Source organism: Alligator sinensis, unplaced genomic scaffold (assembly GCF_000455745.1).
Source record: "Alligator sinensis unplaced genomic scaffold, ASM45574v1 scaffold583_1, whole genome shotgun sequence".
NCBI lineage: Eukaryota > Metazoa > Chordata > Crocodylia > Alligatoridae > Alligator > Alligator sinensis.
In genome coordinates this window covers 1,832,113-1,840,030 of record NW_005841983.1, presented here as the reverse complement: position 1 = coordinate 1,840,030, position 7,918 = coordinate 1,832,113, and positions in this window count along the sequence as shown.

Genomic DNA, 7,918 nt, shown 5'->3' with positions numbered 1-7,918 from the left:
GTGTGAGAATAAAAAGCCCTCTGCATGAGTGTTTTGGTTGTTTCCAACCAGATAAGATGAAGTGATTAATCAGACTATGTTTCATTGTTTTTCTTTTTTTTATTACAGACCACTGTTAATGTAACTGCCAAAATCAACTGCTAGCATTGGGCGAGCTTCTGCACTATTCATTCAGTCTTCTGGAGATCTAAATGTTTTTTTCTCATGTCTTCATGAAGCATTCAGGAGTGCAATGTCAGGCCCGCACTCAGGGAAGAGGTGGGTGCATCGGCATGCAGGTTGTAAGAATTATAATACCAGAATTACATGCTGGTGAGCTAGAGACATGTTGTCCACATGGTATGGCCTTACTAACCCAGCTTCGTATTTATTAGACTCTGCCCATTAAGGAGAGTTCAGCAGCTGCCAATAAGGTAAGACCTGTTTGAACTCAGCTCTCATTTAGTACTTCAATAAGGACTTGATCCAGTGGCCACTGAATTCAACAGGCATCTTGCCCTTGCCTTCAGTTGGCTTTAGCCAGGGCCTATCACAGGGGGGGCCAGGAGAGCCATTTGGTCCGGGCCTCTCATTCACGGAGGGCCTCAAATTTAGACTTTTGACATTATCTCCAAATTAGGATATACATACAGACACAGAGATACACTGAAGGATTGAAAGAAGAAGAAAAAAGCTAGAAAAGCACTTGTTAAATAAAAAAGGAACATTTATTACAACTTATTGCACTGTATTTTGAGCCTCAAAAAATGGAAGTGGCCCGGGCCTCTCTCAACCTCTGAGAGGGCCTGGCTTTAGCTGGGGCCATCAGTGGTTAGATTTGCAAATCAGGTCAGCACCCAACACGCTAAGATGTACCTCTGAAAATCTGGTCCTTATTAATTTGGGCATCTAAGTGGGAGCTGAGCTCTTCAAAAATCATATCCCTACAGCAGGGGCTGAGCACTTGAAAATCTGGCTTTAAGCTCTCTTGAGAATCTGGCTTTACAAGCTCTCTGATTAGATCCCCTTTGATGGTCCTGAACCAGATGCAAAGTGTGCAGTCACCTATTGTGATCAAAGGGTGCCACTTTCATGAAATCCATGCTCATGGGCAATGCTGAGCAAACCAAGCACTAAGCCAGTATTTCTTAGCCTACTGGTGAGCCATGGCAGGACTGACATAAGTAGGTTGCAAGTCTGACCTCCATCAACATTTCTGTGGTGCCACTCAGTATCATACTGAGATGCTGCACTGCTCCACATTAACCATTTCCCAAACTGGGAGCAATATCTCCACCTTAGCAAGGTGCTGTGGATGGACTCATTAGCCCTGCTGAGAGGTAGCTTTAATGGCTGTTTTTACATCTGCTCTGGGGGTGGAGAGGCTCTTTAATTAGACTGGCTCTGAGAGCAGTTCTAATTAAAGCCCCTGCAGAGTCTTGTGTATCAGCATCCCCGTGCTTCAAAATGGTGGTGGGGCTGTTTTAACTAAAAGTGCATTCAACGAGCTTCAGTTAAAGTGCCCCTGCTGCCATTTTGAAGTGCGGGGATGCTCATACATGAGACACAGAGGCTGCCTGGAGCGTGTTAATTAGCATGCTCCAACAGATTTGATTAAGCAAGGCTGCTCTGATATGCTGTAAATACAGAATATCAGAGCAACCTCCTGGCATGTGTATAGGTACTCAATTAGTCCAAACTCAGTGCCCTACTAATATAGCTTTACTGCTTCTGGTTCAGAAAGGACAGATGGCTTGGATAATTCTACACAGTGGTGCATTGCTTTGGGCTAGAGCAGGGGTGGGCAAAAATGTGGCCCGGGGGCTGGATGTGGCCTGCCAGATCATTCTATCCGGCCCGCAGGGCCCCTACAAAATTTAGAAAATTAATATTTATCTGCCCTGGGCTGCCTGTCATGTGGCCCTCGATGGCTTGCCAAAACATAGTAAGCGGCCCTCTGCCCAAAATAATTGCCTACCCCTGGCCTAGAGTTACCCAAGCTAGCTATGTGTTGGCTACCTCATGAAGTGAAAGCAGTATGGCCCTATTCACACAGCCCTGCATCTGGGCTAATTACCTGCCTGGCCACAGCTACACCGTACTGCTTCTGGATCCAGGCATTTGGTTTCAGCTACACTGTTCCTCGTTCTAGAGGTCGCATACTACAGCCTCCCACAGGGGAGCTGCAGGATCAGAATGGTGAAGACCCATGAAACCAGCAAAGTATGTTAGGGTTTAATGTCAACAGTGTACATACTATATATATCCGTCTAGCTGGGTGATAAAGTAGAGCAATAACAAACCTCAGTCAAAGTTGGTTAGGTAGCTATAAAGAATGCCCTATATTTTAACAATTCAACAGAACACAAATAATCAGCTCTTCTGTGTTGAAAAGGGTTAAAGAAATAAGAGCTGGAAGCAGAAAACCAAACTGAAACTGATATTCCAAACTGGATCATTCTGTGCCATGCAAATAAGCAAATGCAAGGCGAGGTCATTCTCATCTGTTTCTATTTTTTTTTCCATCTCTCATGTTTTAAAGCTGAAGCCAAATTCTTCCCTCAGTTTTAATCATGAAGCTAGTGGAACTGAAGACTTATCTGGACAAGGATTTGGCTCCTGGTCACAAAACTTGTTTTCCTCTTTTTAGCATGATTTTTAACATTTGCACTAGTTCGGCAGAGTTTGAATGTACAGAACAGCCTCCTTCTCTTTACCGTTTTTGTGGCTGTTTCTGCTGCATCATTAATACAGAGAGCTGATCATAAACACGCAAGACCACTATTTTCATTCCGTTTGTTCACAAACAAAGCTCTACCAGATGGTGCCTTTCCAGTTGAAAAGCTGAGTTTGACTAATTGTGAAAAAACCCACATCTGCAGTGACAGCATCTTTCCTGAAACCCAGCTAGGTACTGAAGAACACGTATGAGCCACTATGATTCTTCCTGTCTCGGCCCTCATGGAGTCTCCTAATGGTAAATCCTCAATTTTTTGAGGTTGCTGAGGTTAGTGATACCCTGATGATCAAAGATATATTTTAAAATGCTAATTGCATTGACCTTGGAATGAATAAGCTGAATTAATAGAATTTTTTCCATGGAGCTTGTGGAGGTATTGGCAGGTCTTACTTTCCATGTTTAAAACAAAATAATAGAGCCACAGTAAATTATTCTTCTCCTGGGAGAATCTGTTCCCAGTGGAATCATTGGTTTGCTGTCCTATATAGATTAATATGCCAGCAACATCACAGACCTGGAACATTAGTTTCCAGTATATCATTGGCACTTAGCAGCTCATAATACGTCACCACTTAATCAAGGCATGTGACAAATCAGGGAAGTGGAAATGGTTAGAGAAGGGATTGCAGAATTTTCAGTTCCAGAAACAGAAAGATGGCAAACAAAAGGGTGTAGTATTGGTGATTGTTGAAAGGTTGTCTTCTCTAGAAATTAGCAATGATCCCAAGCCCATTCAAATTTAGAGCCAAACTTCCCCAAGACCTAGAGATATTCTTTTTATCTCACCTCTAATAGAGATTATTCTCCCATGTCTCCATACAGAATGGGTAAAAATAACAGCAGTAATTTAACTTCTCCTGCCCTACCTATGCTTGTCTACACTTCTCTTAGGAAAGCCAACACTATCAAACTGAGTGGGGAGTCCATTTTTAAAAGCCCATTCACTCACTGGAGTCTTTGATGAAATGGTCAGGGAGGGTACAAATGGTGCTGGTGGTTTCATGATGTAGGCATCTGCATCCTAGAAATTGCATTCATTTTACATAAGTGACTAAAAGGCAGGCAGTCAGCACTCCTGGCTTAACTTAAGGACCTAATTGAAAATTATCCTAATGCGAGCAGAAAAAAAATTGTTTCACTCTAAACCAAGGCCCATATGATCCCTTGAATCACACAGGGAAAAATTCAAAGAGGTTCCTTAAGTAGATTTTAGCACTCTAGTTCCAAAAATGATTCAAAATGGTTCTACATCAACAGCCACAAACCTCGTCAGTCGACTGTAGTTTTGGCACAGTTCCCTGGCTATCTACTGTAGGGCTTCTGATCATGTATGTGCAAAGGTGATTCAGGAGGAGTACTTAGGCACTCTACAGCACCCAACTCCTGCCTTAGCTCCATTGTGGTTCAGTGTGTTGCTGGGAGGTAGTTAAACTCTATCTGTTGCCCTATAGAGGCCTAAACCACCTAGCTCACATTGACAGCGCTGAATTAAACTCAGGAATAAGTGGCCCAATAACCTAATAACCTAATACCTAATGCACTTACCTAGTAAGTGGGAGATGTGAGTTATAGCCCCTTTTCACCGTAAAGGAATTGGGCCCAGGTCTCCTCCTTTCCCAGAAAGTGCTCTAAACCATGAAGCTATACAATAGCTTGGTAAGAGGCTTTCCATCCAGGGTTGCCAACCCATTTTTTTTTACTGACAATCTGTAAACATATGTTTTAAATAATGTAAATGTAATCCTTCTGCCAGGCCCTGGATGAGGGCCTGGCTCAGACCATAGTAAAAAAGTTTGGTTGTCAGTAAAATGTTTACAGATTATTAGGGTTTTTTTTCTTGGGTTGGCAACCCTACTTGATTGTAGCAATGGTGTTACACCCTGCTGTCCAGACAGCAGTGCAACATTGCTCCCCCCCAAGCCATACTTGGATACCCCTGAAAGCACCCCACATAGTGCTTCCCTCTAGGCCAGCCCCCACCCCCAGGCTTAACCCACCAGCCCCATTCCTCCCGTCTCAGCACAGAGCTCCAAAGAGGGACACTGTTTGCCTACCTGCTACCCAGCAGTGTTACAGGAAAATGGAAGGTAGCACCAGCACCAACACATGGCTGGGGTTGGGGAAGGAGCCACAAAGCCCTGAGAAGACTTCCCTTCAGGGTGCTGTGCCCCCACTCAGACCCCAGGTGGTGCTGCTGTGCTCTGTCTGTGCTTTGATGCTGTCTCCAGCTTCTTTTGACTATGGAGCTTCCACATTTTTATAGAGCTGGTTTTGCAGAGCTGGTTTTGCTTCATGTTTTTACAGACAGTGCAATTTTTTAAATGGAAATTGCAGATAGATGTTTTTAGCTTAGTTATTTACCAAGTGTCTGTATGGACAGTTGGCACCTGTCTCTATCCCTCCTGTTCAAGCTGGACCATTGGGCAACCAAGAATCAGAAAGAAAACATGCGAGAGAGCCTCCTTCATATCGTGGTTATCACATTCCCCTGGGGGAAGAGGGACGTTGTGGGTTCTGGTTCCAGCTTCCAGTATTGCTTATGCATTTTGATATTAGACAATCATTAGTTAAAGAAACAGAAATAATCCTGGCAGCAGAGAGTCCCAGGAGAGTGCCATAATGACTAGGCTAAAGAATTAGGCTTCTTATTCTCTTATGGGTTCTATGATTCTTGCACTCATAGCTACTCAGTGGCCCAACTTCTCGCTTTACATCTACTTCTCCTGGCTAGAAATAAGAGGTGTAGACTGAAATTCCCATGGGGAGTGGAGAACCCAACTCCCCCACATCTTGATTAAATACTCTAACACCTAGGACAGGGTACCACTTGCCCTTTCCCCTATTACTCAGCTTTCACAGGAGGGCATCTATAGATGATGCAAATTGCAAGTGAACAGAGGGGACATATACACTTTGCCCTACATCACTGTAGCAACACACTACATCACTGTATGGCACGTAGCGATCACGTGGATCTACACATGATTGGCAGCTACATCACCAGGGCAGCATGCACCCCCATTTTAGTGAACCTCTAGGGTGATGTAGTGGCAAAATCTAACAGTGCGCAGGGTGCAGTACAGGTGGTTACCATGCCATGCTTTAGTATTTCCAGAAGGAAGTACTAAAGCATGGTGCCATAGCAACATTGCATATGGCAATGTGTACTCATGCCCAGAGACAACTAATTGATAGTTTGAATCAGAAGCATAAGAGGGGTTGGAGTTCACAAGCATCCCTGTGCTTTAGCTTTTTCTCTTGGCTACCGCAAGGTACTTCTAGGCTTTTTTAATCCCTCCTTTGAAAGCTACTACTGCTCCCTATTCCTCCTTTAGAGCACCTAGGCGGCTCAACATGAATTGCTCTGAGCCATCTCCAGTCTTTCCACTTACTACATAGGGACCCCAGGTGCTTAGCAGAGTCAATTTTGAATTGCCTCACTGGGGCAGACAATCAAAAGTTAAGCAGGGCAGCATCTGAATGATGGTGCATGACATACACTTTTAATCTTGGCTATGGTATTTAAGGAAGCCAAAAGCAATTAACTTTCTCCAAAAAAGCCTTGAAGGTCTTTTCCTTTACTTAGGTCTCAATTCAACAAAGCATTTAAGCACATATTTAACTTTAAGAACACAAGTAATCTCATTCTTATTTAGGTGCTTGTTCATTGTAGCACTTACAGCTAAATATATGTGTAAGTGTTTTGCTGTATTGGGAGGGGATTACTTGCATGTTTCAAGTCAAGTATGTACTTAAATGCTTTGCTGAGTAGAGCCAACCAGGTATTTTTCCCTTGAAAGAATTTAATTGTGTACTTTTGTAAATGATGTGCTTTGGTTTAGGGCAGAGAATGTTTATTACTTTGACAGATATCTTGTTTGAGGTGGGATTTACTGTACAATATATTGTAAAAGTCGCATACAGTTGTTTTCCTGGTTCTGACTTACTTCAACTTGCCTGTTTAAAAGATTTCTGTATTTGACTGTGTAACTATCAATGTATTCTTGGGCTATGGTCAGGCTGTTATTCTATGGGTTTGCATTGTTTTGTTCTTGATATATACATTCAAGTTACTGTAAAGAATATAAATAGAGAGATAACAGGAGCTTTAAATCTAATGTAATGCAATGCATTACACTGAGAGCTGTTTGATCCACGAAAGTCTAGGACTGTACCAAGGACTCGAGGTACTACACAACCAATAGTGGAGACATTGGTTGACGCCCCCAGGTTTCCCTGGTTTATTTTGGTTTGCTTTGAAGTGTTTAGTTGGGAAATACTTCTTCCAGCACCAGCAATACAGAGAGTATACTATGATTGTTTCTGCTTTAACCCAGTTTAAGAGCCGGATTGACTGGGACACAAAGAAGTCACAGCATTTGCCCAAAGCAGCCCAGTCAGTCAGTGACCCAGGGCCTCACTTACGAAAACTAGAATGGTTTCATTATTCTAAAATGATTCTGATATGGTTTTCTGGGTAGTTGTTACTGCTCCATGTTCATGCTATATTATTTTCTTTAATAAATGAGAAAAATGACAAAAATGATTGTTTCTATGAACTACCATTCTGTTTTTTCTTCTCTTTTATGAATTTAGTGAATGAAATAACCTAAACTTACCGGGTTTTTTTTGGAGTTATCACTCATATCTAAAAATTTATCAGTTTTCTCTATTATTAGGTCTCCTTTCTCCTATATGTCACTTACCCGACCATTTAGCCTCCCAGCTTTGTTGCTCTGTACAGAAGCTTTTGTGCCTACGAGCTGCCAATTTTGCAGCTCAATCCACATGGCAGTTTCATTGAGCTTTTGCCCAGCTTCTCTTAATGCCTGGGAAGTATTAGATGCTTTAGTTCTAAAACTTTTTGCCTCTACTTGCACGTTTTTCTGTTTTGTTCATTTGTTTTTAATGCTTTTAGTGACGGGCTACTTCTATTTATGTTACTCCAGAGGTAGGGTTTTTTTAGGGGGAGCAGGGGGTAAATTATTTTTAAAAAGAATAGTTAATGCTCCACTGAGGCACCAGATTAACAACAAAAAAACAATGTCCTCGGCTTAGAAAGCAGGAACAGAACAAGCAGCAGCAGAGCAAGCTTCCCCATTCTGCTTTGCCAGCATGCCTCAGCGTCAGCCTAGAATCAACCCTTTTACTCTGCAAATAACAGGGCTGATTCACTCTCCTTTCCCATCCATTCCCAAG